Genomic DNA, 19,693 nt, shown 5'->3' with positions numbered 1-19,693 from the left:
AAGGTAAAAGACTTTCTCGATTAAATATGCACCAACAACCATTATTGTCTGATTATTTATTCAATGAGCAAGGAACAAATTGCCAACTGTTTGCATCTATTGCCAACAAAGCATCCCACTAGTGCCACCAAAGTGTTTCTCCAGACAGAAATTGATCCTCTAATAAGCAAGAATTGCAGAGAGCCCACCTCGTAAGAATGACCTGGAAGCAAATCAAGGATCTAGAAGAAATCAGGCCATCTCTACTGCTTCTCAGACAGGACCAGCCCAGAGCTTACACAAACTATACTGGGGGGTCCCAGCAGGAGCCCCATAGGAAATATTCTAGACGTCCACAGAGCCAGTCTCTGTGGCCTCGTGACTCGGGGCAGTCCTGCTCAGAGTTTGTGACAGAAGCTCCTCCAGGCAAGATGGTCCATTTACCACTTCCCATCATTTGTGTCCCGTTTTTAAAAGCATTGCCTTCTTCATTTCCCATTTATCACGACTATTCTCTTAATATTCTCAGATCATCTAACATTTTATATAGCATTGCTTTCAAAGAAAAGGACTTCCTGTCACTGTTATATAGTGAAATCCACTTTCTCTGGCCTATGAATGTGAGATTCAAAGTCACCATAAAGATAAATACAATGCCAGGCATGGTGGTGCATGCCTTTAATCCCAGTACTCAGGAGGCAGATGAAATGATCTATCAGAGCTCAAGAGCAACCAGGTCTACATAGCAAGTTCCAGAACAGCTAGAGCTATATAATAGAGGACCCCATCTCAAAATTAGATAGATAGATAGATAGATAGATAGATGATAGATTGAGAGATAGATAGATAGATAGATATATATTAAAATAAATAGATAAAAAAATAAAAACAACATAACATTCTAGCTATCTCAAAACTTGACTCCAGGCTGGAGAGGTAATAGCACATAGTTAATAGCACATAGGATCTAAGTTCTATTCCTGGCGTCCTATACCACATCCAACTCATCAGTCTCTGGTCAAGAGCAGCCTAACAAAAGGCAAGGTCCTAGATCAAGCTCACAGCTAAGGGTAAGTCTAAAGTCAGGCAGGTGGGACCCTACAGTCTCAGCACTCAAGAGGCTGAGATAGACAATGGCTTGAGCCGAAGAGTTCAAGGCCCCCCTGAGAAACATAACGAAAGCCATATCTAAATAAAAAATAAAATAAACATAGAGACAGGACTAGGACTCCCTGCACCACGACCCTGACACAACAGGCCCTGGTGTCAAGGTCAATCTAACCATTACCTCCAACCATTTCTGTTACAACTTACCTGTTGTGTCTGTTTCTAGGTGGATTTTGCTTGTTGCTCAGCTTCTTGATCAAAACCTAAGGTCCTTCTTAAAGGATTGGGATGCATTTCAGGGAGCTTCCGTTGAATTTTCAGTTTCGCCACCTTCAGGCTTCAAACCTTACTTATTGCACAACTCCTGAAAGAGAGGAGAAAGACATCCTATCCAGGCTCCTACAGCCCCTCAGGAAAACTTGGAGGACAGAGAGTACGACAGAAGGGCAAGGGCGGGGGAAGAGAGATCTATGACCCCAGCCTAGAGACCTGATTGAAGAGGCAATAGCAATTCCAGGCATTATAAAATTATCGACTGAAGAGGCAACATCAGTAATTGCTCAAGCCAGGGCTTGTGACTTAATACACTTGTGTTCGGTTTAGTTAATAGTGCAATTCCAAGAGGTTATGATTGTAAATCTCAGGGCTGCTGGCTTAGCTCTAATTTGCAGTTCAGGACTGTCTGTGGAGTCACCATTTACAGTCAATTTTCTCGGAGAAAGAGGGTGAAGTAAATGAACAGGGGGAACACTTGAATATTAAATGAGTGCTCTCGGTGGCCTTCGCCTGCTCTGGAAAAACCACAGCGAAGTTGTGGTACATGGAAGGACCGTGGAGTGAAGCTGATAGTACCCAGTTCACGTGCTGAGATCACAAGGCACCCCCTTCCGTGCGACAGATTCGTTCTCCAGAGTCTGGTGAGTGAGGATGCTGTTTCCCTGTGTGGGCCAGATTTACCCTTCCCACCTGGGACTCCGACTTCCCACGGGCTAGCCCTCGAGTCCTGCCACCACAAAGCAGTTTTATCTCTGCCCCATCTGGGCTGAAGCCAAGCTGTCTAACCTCCCCAGAAACATTGATCATGTCTTTTTTGGTTTGGTTTGGTTTGGCTTTGTGTAGTTGTTGTTGTTGCTGTTTTTCAAGACAGGGTTTCTCTGTAGCTTTGGAGCCTGTCCTGGAACCCACTCTGTAGACCAGGCTGGCCTCAAACTCACAGAGATCCGCCTGCCTCTGCCTCCCGAGTTCTGAGATTAAAGGCGTGCACTTCCACTGCCCGGCTGAATATGTCTTTCTTTAAAGACAAACCAGAATCAATTTCTGACATAGCCCTTCTGGGCCAAACAGGGATGAAGAATAGGCCCGCTCCTAGACACTCTATAAAATGCCAGGCCAGCAGAGACTGGTGCCAAGCCACTCCATAAGACTGTGTTAACAAAGGATGTATGAAAACAGGCTAAACAAAGTACATAGCCAAAAAATAGGACAGAACTAAGTTCATCTACTGTACCCCATGACAGTTTGTGCCTCAAAGTCCACCAGGAAAATACCAACAAATTCATTCGTTTGTTTGTTTGTTTGTTTGTTTTGAACAAGGTTTTCTACAGACCAGTCTGGCCTCAATCTCCCAGTGTAACTCAGCATGACTTTGGATTTCTGAGTCTCCTGTTCCCACTTCCCAAGGGCTGGAAATACAGCCCTAATGTAACAGCACCCAGTTTCTGGAGCCACCGGCTCTTCCTCCTTCCACCTAAGTCTAGATTACCTCTTAAACGTATTACCTCATTAAACTATTAAAGCTGTTCTTTGTTTTTCCCATTTGCCCAGCATTAGACAGTCTACAGAAACTGCCTTGAAATGACAGATAAACTAACTGTCCAAGCCAGACACTGCAGCAAAAAGCAAGACCACACTGGTGCCAAGACTCCCTAATCAGTTACCAGTGTGAGACACGGATCTCCTAATATTTTTCTTTAATTAAGGAAGTGTAATGATCCACTTCAGGGTAAATGGCACATTTTTCTAAAGAATCTCAGGATTGGCCCTGGGGACTAGGTCAATAGTTACCACATAGAAAGTCTGACAAAGAAGAAAGGGAAGTAGCTCACGTGGCAGAGATACTTATGGAGCCTGGTGGATGTACAATCAGCAAGTAGTCCTCCTGTCTATTCAGTCCCAGGACCACTCCCTTGCAAAAAAAAAAAAAAAAAGTTTTTCCAGGTATCCACATTCCTTGACATGGTTCCTGGGACAACAGACCATCCATTTTCTAAATAGTTGATTTTTCATAACAAACATTTTCTCCTTGACACGAATTCTTCAGTCTCAAGTGTTGGTTTCTGAGTGTTAAGCAGAACTGAATTTTAATTGGTAAGGCCACCTTGCCTTTGATAAATCACGTTTTTTCCAGATGAGGTTGAATGAGGGAGTCCCTTCCCTTTACGAGCTATGATGATAGCTGGACCACCCTAAGTTCTCAGAGAGGTGGAAAAAGAGATTCCAAGAGCCTATTCCTTCACTTGGCTGTTGTTCTAAGAGGGACCCAATGCTATCAGAAGACAGGTCAACTTTCCCCTCTGGGATGGTCAGAAAAGCCGGGCTCGGGTAAGAGGAAGGTTTCCAGGGAACTAAGGAGAGCTCTGAAAATCTGATAGTGGGCAAGATATGACTCACCTTGACTGCAGCTTCACGAAATTTGTAAAAGAGGATGATTTTCTATATTTTCTTGCTTGTATTTTTCCTTGTTTTTTTTTTTGTGGTTTTTTGTTTATTTGTTTGGTTGGTTGGTTGGTTGGTTTGGTTTTTTTGTTTGTTTTTTTGTTTTGTTTTTGTTTTGTTTTGAAACAGGATTTCTCTATGTAACTGGAATTCCTGGCTGGCCTCGAACTCACAGAGATCCACCTGCCTCTGCCTCCCAAGTGCTGGGATTAAAGACGTGCACCACCACTCCCAGGCTCCCTATCTATCCTTGGAGAGTCCTCCTACAATAGATAATATAAACTTTAGGCCCCACAAAGTGCAAACCAACCCCAGCCAATCCAGGGAGTGGACCCTAGCTTTCTCCACCTTCTGCTCACATGATATAAAGCCACTCTCCCACACCCCCTGCCTGATACTAACTACAAAAGCCAGAGGGTGAAGAAGGGAAGAGGCAGGATGGAAGGAAGACAGGGCCAGAATGAGGGGGGGCTCTCCCTCACCAGCTCCCCAATAGCTATAGAAAGCAAGGATGAGAGAAGTGTTTCCTAAAGTCCTAAATGTGAAGCGAAACCAAACAGCTTAGCACAGTAGAGCCCGACGACATAGTCCACTACTACTCCACCACTATGGTCAGAGCGTCATAGGCAAACTGTGACCTCTCGTTAGTCAAACAATAAGGACGGCTACCTCACTGGATTGCGAGGACTAATGAGCATCTGCGTATAAAATGCTTAGAATGAGGTGTGGCATATGGAAAGTGCTAAATGGTGACAGTGGCTTCCCGCTCTTTCAAACACAAACCACCTAGCTCAGGTGTCCTACGAACAGTGTCAGGAACACCACATTTTGTCACCCCAAACGCCTCACAGGAGTAACACCGCCTTCCTAAAAATTGTTCTAAGAACCAGCCACCCCCCACCCGTGCTGACCCTAAAGCCCCGACACAGGCAACACCCACTCCTTCCAGAACCACCCCTACTTCCTCCCACGCAGGCCACCCTTTCAGGCTAGTGGCTGCCTTCTGCCCTCCCGATCCAGCCCAACTCCTCCAAGATTCAAACTTTAGCTTTCCCTCCAAAATGTCGGGTATCTTGTCATAGCGTGGAAAAGGTAACTGACACACAGTGACTAGCCTTGTGTTGGATAGTCACAGGCAGATGTAACCCAAACAGCGCAGCTCTAACCCGTGGGCATGCAAAGGTCTTCGAGGTACAGAGGAAGAAGGAAGGAAAGACACGTGGAGAAGCGGTCAGAAAGGGGGCGTGGGGTGAGAAGGCTTTTGCTGGACCTTGTCATTGGAAGGAGTCTGGCTCTGTTCTAAGTGAGACAGCCAACAACAGAGAGGTCGCAGGACAGTGACATGACCTCATGCTTTGGGCTTTAAATGGCTTCCTTTAGCTGTTGCAATGGTTTAAATGTGTCCCCCAAGACCTTCTATGTTGGAAACTTATCCCCCAAATTCACACATTGATGACACTTGGCAATTGGGTCTTGGGGGAATCACTGGGGCTGGATAAGATTATGGGGGTTCCTCAATAACACTAGTAGCTTTGTAAGAACAGAAAGGGAGAACCACACTGGCACATGTGCCCTGTCTCAATGCCTGCTCTCTTCCACTGTTCCACAGGCATCATGAAGTCCCGCACAGACGCCAAGCACAAGTCCGCCTTGCTCTTAAACTCTCGGACTCCATAGTCATGAGCCAGAGAAAGGTTTTTCTTTCTAAATTACCACGTTCCGGGTAGCTTGCTAAAGCAACAAGAAACAAGTTAAGACACTTGCTCTGTTAAAAGCGAATTCTGGGGCCAGCGAGATGGCTCAGTGGGTAGAAGTGTTTGTCACGGAGCCTGATGACCTCAGTTTGGTCCCCAGGACCCACGTGGTGGAAGGGGGTCAAAGGTCATCCCCTTACCACTGCATATATCCCGTGACACATGAGCTCCCCTCCCCATACACATTAGGTAAATAAAGATTTAAATGTAATTTCTTTAAAATCATATATAAAAAAGAATGAACTCTAGAGTGTAAGGATAGATGCCAAAGGACCAATTTTAAGTCTGGCAGAGGTGGCCAGATCAAGGGGGATGGGGGAATCAGACTGACAACAGCAGTGAAGGGATGCTGAGTGTCAGTCTAGAAGGTTAAGCCTGTCAGAGTTTCAGAGCGCTGCTGATTAAAACATACATTAGCTCCTACTGTGGGCCAGGCACTAGCTCTGAACTATTTCTGAGCCAGACTGGCTAGAGAAATGTCCCCCAGGCTCTGACTGGTATCAGCGGTTCCTAAGACAGATTGTACCATGGGACATCTCTCACCCCCGGTACTCTAGTCTGTTCTTCAAGCATGGCCTCTTCAGAGTGGAGCAATACAGCCTGCCGGACCGGTGAAATGTGTGGTCGTTCGTATCATTATTCACCCCGCATCACTCTGGGGTATCTGCATTAAGGGAATTGATGGCTCGGGTTCTCCATAAATCCTTCATTCTCCCGTTTTATTTTCACGTCCATCACCTCCTCTTTATTCTTAATATTCAGGTTTCTGCTTTCAAGGCCAGGTCAGCTCTCTTGAGGACTTCCATCTTCCTCCTCTCGTGCATCTGCCCTGTCCTCCTGGGACAGACACAGCCCGAGGATGGGAGACCGACTCATCTGTCTTCTGTAACCATATGGATAAGATGTAGTCATTACCGTTGTCAGCATTGTTGTGCTTCGGAAGCTAATTAAGGCAATTAGCTATTAAATACCAAAAACAATTAAGCTAATTGAAATAAACCATATGTAGTTTGCACCCTTGCATAGACAAACAAAAAAATTAACATGTGGCTGAATGGTGGCACCGCAACCATCTCAGTGCCAAAATAAATCAGGGACTCAGGGACGATGGGAGCCTGAGATGGAGGTGTCTTAGCATCCAATCAGTTTATCCCCACAAATGTTTCTCGGAGACATTTGGCTTCATTTTTGAATGTTCTTCTATACTGATGGGGAGAGCAAAAGTGGGGGATTTCTGTCCAAATGTGTCTGTTAGGCTCTAAAACTGAAGGCTCGTGCTGCGACCATGCCTCTGATTCAAGTCGGGGGCTGAAGGAAGCATCTAGAGATGCTCGGAAGACATGCAGCCTCACAAAGGCCCCTGGAACTTACCTTGAGGTTAGCCGGCCCTCTGGGGATAGATGGTGATGACGTCCTGTGGCGTTTGGATGTTACTGGCAGTCTTAGGCCACATGTGGAATCCCCTGGTAGAGGGAAGCCACGGGAGGGAAGAGGAGCTGTCAAGACTAGGGAAAACTTTTCTTTCAGCTGCATGTGTCAAAAAAAAAAAAAAAAAAAACACCCAAACAAACAAAAGCTCAAGTATAGTTTGTGCCTGCTAAAAATAGAACATAGTTAGGAAGAACAAGCAATAGAGACAAGAAAGAATGAGCTAGAATTTAGCTACGGGGAGCAGGAACTCAGGTTTCCCAGTGACTCGGCCCAACAATGTCTATCCCTCCCTCCATGTCGCACCTCTGCTAGTGCTACTCTGCCGCAGAAGCGTTCTCTCTGCGGTAAGGACTATGAACGCTGCCAGTACCAATCTGGCAGCTATCTGGATAAAGACTCCTTAGGTCCTATGTTCACGCACCCGTTATCTATGCATCCCCAGCCTTTGGTCTCTACATCAAAGTGCTGAGGAAACGGCCAGAATTTGATGGACAGGGAGACTACAAAAAGACCTTGACTAGGGGAAAGGCCAAGCAGAGCTGAGCATTCATAAGAGTCCGTATTTCTGTAGCCTCCTATCTTCCCAGGTCTTTGCCGAAAATTCAAAAGATGAGATTACAAACACCCAGGACTCAATTCCCCAGACCCACCTCAAGCACAGTTGAATAAAACAAAATACAGAGGGGAAAGATCGTGAAGTAGAGTCCAAGTTCTGACTCCTCTGAGAACTGACCTGAGGCTTTTCCCCACTTTTTAGTAAACATTCACTATTTGGTCAGGAGCCAGGGTCAGTCTGTACCTAAACCACCTATTACGGTGGTTATTACACTCTTAGCTTGTGGACAGTGGTAGGCTGGCAGACGCTGGGCAGCCTGTTACGAAGAGAGAAAGGACATCATTTGCTTGCACAGTCTGCTCTTTTCCACCACAGTGATGTTTAGCTGCCAACATGTGCTGTGGTATACCCATGCACACACCAAATCAATAAATGTAAAAAAGCAAATTCTTTTCAATTGAATAGCTCTACTTTAATGCAGTGTTTTTACCTGTGAGCTTATATATTTACATTTACTTTTCTTAACTGAGCTTTTTATTTTTAAAAAATATTTATTTATTTATTTATTATACAATATTCTGTCTGCATATATGCCTGCAGGCCAGAAGAGGGCACCAGACCTCATTACAGATGGTTCTGAGCCACCATGTGGTTGCTGGAATTTGAGCTCAGGAGCTTTGGAAGAGCAGGCAATGCTCTTAACCACTGAGCCCTCTCTCCAGCCCCCTGAGTTTCTTATTTTGCAATTACTACCATGACCAGAACACTGACGTTGACACAGTCAAACTATAGAACATCTTTATCTTAGTAACAATCTCCCACGTTGCCTTGTATAGGTCTCCACTTTCCGTTTACTAACAGCCCCTTGTCCCTCAGAAACTGCTAATCTATTCTCTACTTCTGTCATTTTGTCACATTGAGAATATTCTGTAGGGATGGCAAAATGACTCAGTGGGTAGAGATGCTGGCCACCAGGCCTGACAACCTGTCCCCAAACGATAAAAGGAGAGAGCCAGTTCCTGCACGTTTTCCTCTAATGTCCATACACATACCATGGCAAACATGTATGTTTACACACACACACACACATACACACACACACACACACACAAATGAATGAATAAATATTCTATGGATAGAATCATACATTGTGTAACTTTGAGGGATTGGTTTCTCCTACTCAACAGCATTCTCTGCAGATATTGCGGGTTACTACTCTTGTTCATTCTCTCTCATTGCTCGCAGTGTCCCAGTTTATCCCTCACTGAAGGACAGAGAAGCCGTTTCCATTGTACATACTCCAAATAGACTATCTACAGACCGTGTGAAGATGTATCTCCATTTCTTCGGGATATGAGGCCTAGGGTGTGATTACTAGCTCACGTGGTGTCTAAGAGAGTGGCAAACTCCCTCCAGAGTAGCTGTTTACATGTCTCCTTCCCACCAGCAGGGTCTGAGCAATGTGTTTCTCCACAGCCTCGCTAGCCTTTTAGGTCGCCTCTTTGCTTTTGTTGTTTCTCCTTGCTGCTGTTGCCTGGGTTGGGTTTGATTTGGTTGGCATTTTGCCATTCGAAAAGGTGTCTTCTGCACTTCCCCAATTGCTAACCAATCGTCTTCAGTGATAGTGTCTTTTCCCCAGTTCTCAAATGGATTCTTATGATTTTGATGTTGACTTTGCACTGCCTGCTCTTCCAAAGGTTCTGAGTTCAATTCCCAGCAACTACATGGTGGCTCACAACCATCTGTAATGAGATCTGGTGCCCTCTTGAGGAAGAGACCTGATCAGTCATCCTAATCAACTTAGACCATGAAACACAATATGGACAAGTTCATCAGAACCGCCATATACAGGCTGCCCATGCATGCTTCAGCATTGCCAGAGCATAAATTTGATTAGATTTTTTTTTTGAGTATCTAGACCAGTGGTTCTCAACCTTCCTAACGCTGTGACCCTTTAATACAGTTCCTCATGTTGTGGTGATTCCCAATCTATAAAGTCATTTCATTGCTACTTCATAACTGTAATCCTGTTATTGTTATGAATAGTAATGTATCTAATATGCAAGATAGCTGATATGTGACCCCCAAAGGGGTCACAACCAACGAGTTGAAAACCATTGGACTAGATACTGATAATCCTTCCTTTGATGTATGTCTTAAAATACTTTCTCCTTTCTGTAATTTGCCTTTCTCTTTTTTGTAACAGGGTCTCCTGCTAGAGCCCAGGTCTGCTCTTCCCACCTCAGTCTCTCAAGTTCTGTGCTTGCCGGCATTTACCACCATTCCTGGCCTAGAAGATGCCTTTCCATGCTCTCTTTCTCTTGTGTGTGCATGCGGCAATGGTGGAGGAAGGGAAGCATGATTTGTATTTAAGACAGGGTCTCACGGTGTAGCCCTGGCTGGCCTGGAACTCACAGAGATACACCTGCCCAAGTGCTGGGATTATGATGGGGAAGCTCAACCAATCACATCTGGTTAGGGTGTGGCCGCCTGGAGCCCAGGTAGAAAAACCGGGGTAGGTAGGTGCACGCTCGCTCTACACGGTGCTCACCGGACCATTTTGGATTTTGGACCTCCCACTCTTGTAGCGTGAGTTCCCCCCTTTTTCAATTAGTAAATTATATCTGTTGTTTTTGAGCTGGTCTGGTTATTTATTGTACCGACCGTATATGCCAACACCTAGAGGATTAAAGGCATGAGCCACCATTCCTGGTTCACTTAACAAATCTTTTTTATATATAATTTATTTATTGTAATTTTATTTGTGTTAGTGTTTTGCCTGAATGTATATCTTGTGTGAGGGTGTCAGACCTGGAGTTATAGACAGTTGTGAGTTGCCATGTGGGTGCTGGGAATTGAACCTGGGTCCTCTGGAAGAACAACCAGTGCTCTTAACTACTGAGCCATTTCTGCAGCCCCAACAAATTCTTTTTCAGAATAAAAATGTTTAGATTTTTATGATCTCCAAGTTAGCAGTCTTCATCGTCAAATCTAAAAGCTCTTTGTCTAGTCTAGACAGTGTGGAATATTTCTTTACACTGTATGAACACTATATGTCACTGTGATTGGTTTAATAAAGAAGCTGACTGGCCAATAGCTGAACAGGATAAGGTTAGGTCAGAGAAACAGACTATGAAGAAGAAGGGCAGAGTGAGAGGAGTTGCCAGCCAGACAGGAAGAGAAAATGGGAGGTGCATGATGAAAGAGAGATAATGCCACGTGGCAGAATGTAGATTGATATAAATGGGTAAAATTAAGTTCTAAATGTTAGCTCATAATAAGCCCGAGCTATTGACCAAGGATTTATAAAGAATATTAAGTCTATGTGTGTTTATTTTGGAGCTGAGGGTCCTAACAAAAACTCTGCCTACAAGGCACAATTCTTTTATATGACTGACTAAAAGTGCTGGTTGAACAATCATAAGGACCAGAGTTTGGATCCCAGCACCCACATAACAAGCCCAGTGGCCCACAAAGGCCTTCAACTCCAAGAGTTCTGATGCCCTCTTCTGGCCTATGAATGCACACAGACACATGGGCCCTTCCTGGCATACCCTTTATACACATACACTCGCACAGATACATGCACATGCATAAATAAATAAATCTCTAAAAATGTAATGTTTTACATTTGAGTCTGTGATCCATTTTGAGTTAGAATATACCACATACCCCCCAGGACGTAAGATTTATACCGGGATTTTATTTATTTGATTTGTTTGCCTATGAATGTTCTCTCACTGTGTCATTTATCGACAAAGCTGTCCTTTCATCCTGAAGTTTGTGCCTTTTGCCAAAAGTCAGTTAGGCATGTGTCTGTAGATCGATTTCCAGGTCGTCTATTTCTGCTCCATTAATCCATGTGCCTGTCTCTCTTGATTACTGACACTATATAGTAAATCTTGAAATCAGGTAGGTGAATTCACCCTGCGTTATTTTCTCTTTCCGTGTTGTTCCAGATACTACGATTCCTAGGCTTTACTATATAAATTTTAAAATAGTTTTATCTATAGCTACCAAAAATTTTAGCGCTTAATAAAAATTATATTGAACCTACATATCTTTTTTTAATTGATAGCTCTATGATATAAACTTTTACTCACAAACATGGTATGTCTCTTCATTCACATCCTCTTTGATTCTTTCCTCAACTTTGCAATTTTTGCCATATATGTCAGATTACACCTAAATATTTCATGTAGTTGAGTGGCTACAAATGATATTACACTTTTATTTGATTTTCCTCATTGTTTCTTTTGTTTTGTTTTGTTTGGTCGCTGTTGTTTTTGTAGGATGGGGAGGGTGCTCTGTCTCTTGAGGCCTTTTGTAGCTGAGACTGGCCTTGAACCCTTGGCCCTCCTGCCTCCACCTCCCAAGCGCTGGGATTACAGGGTAAGTCACTGAGCCCTGCTCTGCACTGTCTTTCTGCTCCTTTCCAGCCCTGCTTCCACTTCTTTTGGTTGTACTTTGCTGGGCGTTTTCTAGGTTCTGAGCTAAGACTTAGACAACAGGTGTGAGATCGTTTCTCCTTTTTTCTTTTTTCCTTAAACAGGATCAAGTTCTGTTTCAAGTCAGCTTTGACTCTGGGATTGCTACCATGCCTACTTTTGTGTTCTTCTTTTCCGATTGGGTTTGTTGGGTTTTTGTTGCTGATGCTGCTGTTTTGTTTTGTTTTTGTTTTTTTTTTTTTTTTGGTTTTTTTTTTTGCTTTTTGTTGGTTTTTTTGTTGTTGTTGTTGTTATTTTGTTGTTCTTGTTATTGTTTTGGTTTATTTTGCAGGGGGGGGGGTGTATTTCCAGTTCAAAAGACCAAACTCAGGGACTTAAGTATGGTAGTTGTCTTAGTTACTTTTGACTAATGCAAAAAGACATTATGACCAAGGCAACTTATAAAAAAAAAATTACTGGGGCTCAGGGCTTTAGAGGTCAGAGTCTGTGATCATGGCAGCAGGCAGGCATGGCACTAGAGATGAGGGCTTACACTACCCATAAACATGGGGCAGAGAGAGAGAGCTAACTGGGAATGGCAAGAGTTTTTGAAACCACAAAACCCACCCCTAATGACATACCACTTCCAAGAAGGCCACACCTTCTAATCCTTCCCAAATATTTCCATTACCTGGGGATCAAGCATTCACTATATGAGCGTATGGGGCCCATTCTCATTCAAACCACAACACTAGGCAGGAGTTCTACCACTGTGATACCTCCTGGTCCTTGGGTTTTATGAAATATGATCTGTGTAGCATAGGCCTTGAACCCATTATGTGGGGCTTGTTATGTGGGTACTAGGATCCGAACCCTGATCCTTATGATTGTTCAGCCAGCACTTTTAACCACTGAGCTATCCCTCCAGTCATATAAAAAAATTGTGTCTTGTAGGCAGAGTTTTGTCAGGACCCTCATCTTCAAAATAAGTGCACAGAGATTTATTATTAATTATTAGTGCTTGGTCAATAGCTCAGGCTTGATATTAGCACTTTATATCAATCTACGTTCTGCCACATGGTGTTACCTCTCTTTCATCTTGCACCTTCTGTTCCTTCTCTGTATCTGACTGAGACTCCTTTGACTCCTCCCTTCTTCTTCCCGGTGTCCTTAGTCTGATTCTCCTACCTAGCCTTATCCTGTCCAGCTTTGTTATTAAACCAATCACAGTTACATATATTTACACAGTGTAAACCTCCTGCTTTCTGCCTCCTATGTTCTTAGATTACGGAAATACACCAACACATCCAACATGGTCCACTCTTGTGTATGTGTTTAGATCTATGAATCTCCCTCTAAAATGTCAATAGCTGTGTTTCACGGATTTTGAAATATAGAAGATTTAGTGTCATTTAGTTTAACGTTTTATTTCCCTGAAGACTTCTTTTTGACTCATTGGTTATTTTGCAAAACATGTCTAGTTCCTGTATGTTTGGAGAATTTCCTATTATTTTTCTGTTATTAATTTCTTTTTCCTTTTATTTTTTTTTGGGGGGGGGGGAGATGGGGGTTGAGACAGGGTTTCAAAACTCGCTGTCCTGGAACTCACTCTGTAGACCAAACTGGCCTTGAACTCACAAAGATCCACCTGCCTCTGCCTCCCAAGTGCTGGGATTAAAGGTGTGCGCCACCACTGCCTGGCCTTGTTGCTGTTCTAGTTGGAGTCCACAGTGGTTTTGAGAATAAGCTCTATGTTGATTCTCTTAAACTGATTGCACTTTTGTTGTTTTATAGCCTAGAATCGTGTCTCTTAGTACATACTCCATGAAGAATGGAACAAAATGTCAGGAGAGACAAAACAGACACAGACCACAAAAGGAGTATGTAATAAGATGTCAATTCAGTCCCAATGGTTGGTGATAACTTTAATGATTTTTTTCTTCATTTGTTTATTTCTAGACAGGATCTGACTATCTCTCCCTGGTTGGCCTAGAACTCACTATGTAGACCAGGCTGATCTTGAGCTCACAGTGATCCTCCTGCCTCTTCCTTTCAAATACTAGGTTTACCAGCATGTGCCTCAACACCTAGCTTAACTTGGAGAGTCCTTTGTATCCTTACATCTATCAATTGTTCTATCAATACTTGAGAAAGGGGAACTGTAGTCCCCAGCTATAACTGTGATTCACCTGCTTTTCTTTTCAGGTCAGCCAGTTTTTCTTCAAATATTTTTCAATTTTGTTGTGTGATACCCGAAGGGTTCTAGCAGGCCCAAGCATGGCAACCAAGTATGGCGCCATCAGGTCTTGCCCTCCCCCACTCCCCCTTTCTTGCTAAACTAATAGATTACATTCCTAAAGGTAGCCACCAAGGTCTAATCCTTTTTTTGGCTACTTTCTTCTCCTGAAGCTGACTACCAAGGTTCAGCTATCAAAGTATTGAAGCCCAGCAATCAAAAGCCCCCTTTCGGTTATCCTAATTAACATTCCCAATCAAAACAAACCAACTCATCTAACACAGGGCTTTCCTCTTTTCCCTTTATAAACTGCCATTTGCCCATGGGACATGATTATCTCCTATCTATCCAGAGGCAGTCCTTTGTCCCTCTGGGGCAAATATCCCTAACCCCCCCCCCCCACACACACACCCTTGTTCCTTTTCCCTTCTCCCTCTTCCTCCATCTCCTGTCTTTGTTTATTATTCTCTGTCCTTTGTCCCTCTGGGGAAAATAAATCTCCTTTGTACTGAGAACTTGGTCTTAGAGTGTCCTGTGCCAACTTGAGTCCTTTCAGTACATACACACTCTCGATAATTATCCCCTAGATAGATTTACTCTTTTACTGTTAGACATTAACACACTCTACCTCTTACTCCTGAATGGTGGTGAAAATCCACCAGGCCTCTCAATGCCATCCAGAAGGGAAAGAAGTGTTTGGTTACAGTCTCCAGCTTGCCCCTGCATGATCCAGAAAGTCCCATTCCTGTCTCTTTCTCCAAACCCTGCCCATGCAGAGAGTCTCCAAACAAAGGAGAGGTGCCAAAAAAGTTTTGCATTCTTGGTGGATACTGCAGCTTCCTTCCCTGAAGTTGCCAACAGTCCAAGTCCCTACGTAAGGGGTTTAGCTTTTGACTACACTTGGGCACAAACCCAGCTCACAGTGAACAGGTCATCACCCCTTGTCTACAACCTATAAAGTCTCTCTGCTTTCATGTGGGTGCCGCTTCTCTGGCCTCATCTCTGGGACTGGAGAACCCATCCAGAAGTGGCTTTGCTCAAATCAACCTGTTGTTATACTTTTTCAGTTTGACTTGATCTGGCTTACTGTGTTGGTGGAGAAATCTACTGGGGTGTAGATGGAAACTGCACTTTAGTTTTCCAGACACCCAGACCTGAATAATCACGCAAAAGCTTTATCAACTACAACACTGTTTGACCAATGGCTCAGGCATAGCCTTAGTTAGTTCTTACATCTTAACTTAACCCATTTCTATTAATCTGTGATAGACTCCTTAGGATAGGATAATTGTTGAAACATTTAGCATATGCTTCTTGCTTAATGTTGTTTATACTGGTTGTAATTCTAATTTTTATACTTGATATCTGTTCTTATTATATATAGTTTTGTATTGGGTTTGAAACTCTTATTTAGACAAAAGGGGGAGGTGATGGGGAACCTCTTCAGCCAATGGCCTTTGAGAGGCTGGACCAGGTGGGGTGTGGTTTTGGGGTACCAAAAAGCCCACGGGAGTTCCTGCTCTTCTTCTTCCTCCTCACCACACCTGGATTTCCTTCCTGTTTCCCCGTTGTGATCCGTAAGTTTTCCCTTTTAATAAAGAACACCTTAGTATACCCTATTCTGAGCTAGTGTGGGATTCCTTTGTTCACATTCCCCTCCATCTGACACATTCTGCTTCAATGATGGATGTTCCTTCTCCTTCCACACAAGCCTGTTCAAATGTTTCTGAGCCTTCAACATACTATCGGAATCTCAAAAGGTCTTCCTAATGCAGCCCTCCAGGGTGCAATGTCAGAAAAACGCCAGCCCCATTCAAACATAGCTGATGTGGGATTCCCCTCTGTATGGTGTAAATATGTTTTATTACCATTGGTTAATAAAAAAAAAAAGCTGCTTTGACCTGTGGCAGAGCAGAACAGAGCTAGGCAGGAAAACTAAACTGAATGAAGGGAGAAAGAAGGCAGAGTTAGAGAGACACCATGTAGCTGCCAAAGGAGAAAGATGCCAGAACCTTACTGGTAAGCCACAGCCTCATAGCAATACAGAGATGAATAGAAATGGGATAGTTTAAGATGTAAGAGCTAAGGATATGCCTGAGCCATTGGCCAGTGTTGTAATTAATTTTTGTGTGATTATTCTGGTCTGGGCATCTGGGAAACTAAAGTACAGTCTCCATCTACATGGAGGGCAGAAAAGATATTAGGAAGGACACCTTTTATTGCTGAGGGTTTTAGGGAGCTAGAAACTAGGGCTCCCCACTTAGCCTCTATGTCACTGCTTTAACAGAAGTGTTGAGGGCCTTCACAGTTCTTCAAAGTTTGATGTTGAAGAATACACCTTGCCCTTTTTTGAACTGGGTGGGAATGAGTTCCATTTATTTCTTTTTTATCATAGTTGTAATTATTGCCTTTCCATTTTCTGCCTTGATGTAGTTGCCTTTTCCTTCCGCTAGAGAAAACAGACACATCTTGAACATTTTGGTTTTGGGGGTTTAGTCTGGGTTTGAGGTTAGCTAGTTGATTTGCTTTTTGAGGGTTCTGTCTGTGCCTGCCATTGTTCCCTTTAGGGTTCTGTTTCTTTTACACACAACAGAAAAGAGAGTTTAGCTGTACTTTACAAGAGATATCACTATTTATACAGCTGTAATTTACTCTTTGATAGCTGAATTGAACTATCCATTCACAAATCCCTATAATTTTGACAGGAGCCCTTGTAAGCTAGTTCCAGTTTAACACTACTGTGAATCTCAGAATCAGCCCCACCTCCCACCACAGAAGCTAAGTCGCTCTCTTTCCAGCCTTCCTGAAAGATACCCAACCTGAGTGAGTCCATCAGGCACTTCCACCAAAAACCATGCATGCTTCAGGAGCAAGCAATGTGCAGAAGTAGGATGGTGGAGAATCCTGGTAGTCATTCCAGGGACAGAATAACAAAGTTCACATCCTTCCCAGGGACCAGACTGTGGCACCCTGTACTCACTGGTAGTAGTCTCTCCTGATATTTTCTGTGTTGTGGATTTAACAGTGGATCTCACCAGCTGTGTCTGAGTTGAATCCTTCTCCTCAGTCCTGTGGTGTGTGATTAAGTCAGCTGGAGTACAAAGAAGAGTGCAAAGAATAATTCAAACTGGCGCACATTTCCCCTGGCTGTCAACCACAGACACCCCTGAGGGAGGGAGGAAAATCTCAGCATCTCCCACAAAACTACCTTGCTCTCACACAGGGGAGAGCCAAGAGCACAGCAGAACGCAACCTCCGAGGGCTTGCTGAGAGGTCATCCTTAGACCCTGCAGTGGTCTGAACGAATGTGTTCCTGCAGAATTCATGTTGGAGAGAGGCCCTGTGTAATGGAGACTGTTCAGCAGGTGAAAGCTGTGTTATGATGGTTCTGGCTTCATCGTGCCCTGGACCTGAGAAAGCCTTTGGCCCCACCTCTCCCCTTTTCCCATGGGAGGGTGCAGCAACAGCTGCCATCTTGGAAAGAGCCAGCAAGCCAGCACCAGACACTGAGTCTGCTGAACTGAACTTCCTGGCCTCCAGGACCGTACGAAATAAATCCTCCATCATATTTTATGAATTTCCCATCCTGTTCACTACAGCATCAGGGAAAGACTAAGGCCCAGCCCAAAACCACAACCTGCTTTTTCAGTTACCAAAATCTCTCCTCGGTAAATCTGAGCTGACCACCAATGGTAGAGGGAACGGAAGCAGTCTCCTCCTGTGAGATAAGTCGTTGGTACCGGATGGAGTCCCTTAACCAGCTCAACCTCAAAAACAAAGCAATCTCATGCCCCTAAAGTCCATGTTTCCCTTCTCTACTTCCCAGTTCCCCAGGCCCTCCTACACTCACGATATTTGTCAATTAGGGGAAATGATGTAGGTTGTTGATTTCATTTTGAGTTCTTCACCTGACTGACAAACTTCTCAAAGTACAAAAGTGATTTTAACAGACTTAATAAGTTAAGAAATGAAAAACGGGGAGCTGGAGAGATGGCTCAGAGGTTAAGAGCACTGATTAGTCTTCCAGAGGTCCTGAGTTCAATTCCCAGCAACCACATGGTGGCTCACAACCATCTATAATAGAATCTAGTACCTTCTTGAGGCATGCAGACAATGAGGAAGAACATTGTATATAAATAAACCTTTAAAAAACACAAAACAGTGAATCTGGAGTAGAGCTCACAGGTTTGGCGAGATTGATTAAGGAGCAAACCCTTCTCCTGAATCTGCCTTTTAAGTTAACTTAAATTCTATTAAGTATTATGAAGTTGATGTACACTTAGATTTCAACTTGAAAAAAAATCGCACATAGCAATTAACGTACAAATGTTAAAGTAGAATGCTAAGTGTGACGTATTATTCTAATGGGCCAAATTCTCTTTTTAAGTTGTGCATTCTATATATTTAAGCTAATACATATGCAAAAATATTTAATTTCAAGAGATTGAAATCATAGTTTGTATTCCCTTGATTTTAATTATTTTCAGGCTACTAAAATATCTACCCATGGAGAAGATGGAAACCTCCTCAGCTAATTGAGATTGTTAATGAGCTAGGGGTTCTAAGTAAAATGCTGACTAGAATCCAGGTGAGCCTGCAGACTGACCCATGGAGCCCTACTTTGAGTCTAGAAGACACAGGTTGCTGAGCAAGCCAACCCTTAGGTTAATGACTACCAGTCTCTAAGCCCCCGCCCACCACCTGGTGGGCCTGATCTGGTGTTTATTTAATTCTGAAGGCATTGAACAATGTATTGTTCATTTATCTCTAGAGAATCTTTGTCCTTGGAATGGGGAGATTGTTCGGTGGATAGAGTACTTGCAACACAAACAAGAGAACCTGCGTTCGGATTGACAATACCCTTGTAAAAAGCTAGCAATGCAGTCTAGAATCCCCGTGCCTGGAAGGCAGATTGAGGAATAGGCTGGCTCCCTAATCAATCTAGCCAAACCAGTGAGCTCTACTCCAGATTCAGTCAGAGATCGTCTCTCAAAAACTACATTGAAGAATAATTAAGAGAGACACTCAACTTTGACCTCCAGCTTCCACATGTACAAATACCCATACACACACATGTATATATACATACATACCATACACACATACAGAAGAGTCTCTGGTTCCTGTCAGGTACTCCTCCCACATACATGCATACACACCATACACACATACAGAAGAGTCTCTGGTTCCTGTCAGGTACTCCTCCCTTTGGAGGGTTTTGTTTTTGCTTTGCCTTTTCCTCATTTCTATATGTTACTTATAAAGATCGTACAACTCTGGATGTTATAGTTTTATCTCAAAATATTTAGCTTTTATGCCAAAATAGGTAATTAAATTCTGATCATCTCTTATAGCTAGCTATGTCTGAGATCCAAGATCATTCTCTAAGATCATGGCTGATCCCGTCTCCTATCCCAACTGTGAGAGTGACAATTACATTTTAAGTTTTAATTATTATGCTGTAGAGAGCCATGAAACAAAAATGCCT

The sequence above is a fragment of the Microtus oregoni genome, unplaced genomic scaffold (genome assembly GCF_018167655.1).
Source record: "Microtus oregoni isolate MIOR12 unplaced genomic scaffold, Mior012 000004F_ref0000308, whole genome shotgun sequence".
Classification (NCBI taxonomy): Eukaryota; Metazoa; Chordata; class Mammalia; order Rodentia; family Cricetidae; genus Microtus; species Microtus oregoni.
Note: the sequence above shows the minus strand (reverse complement) of the source record.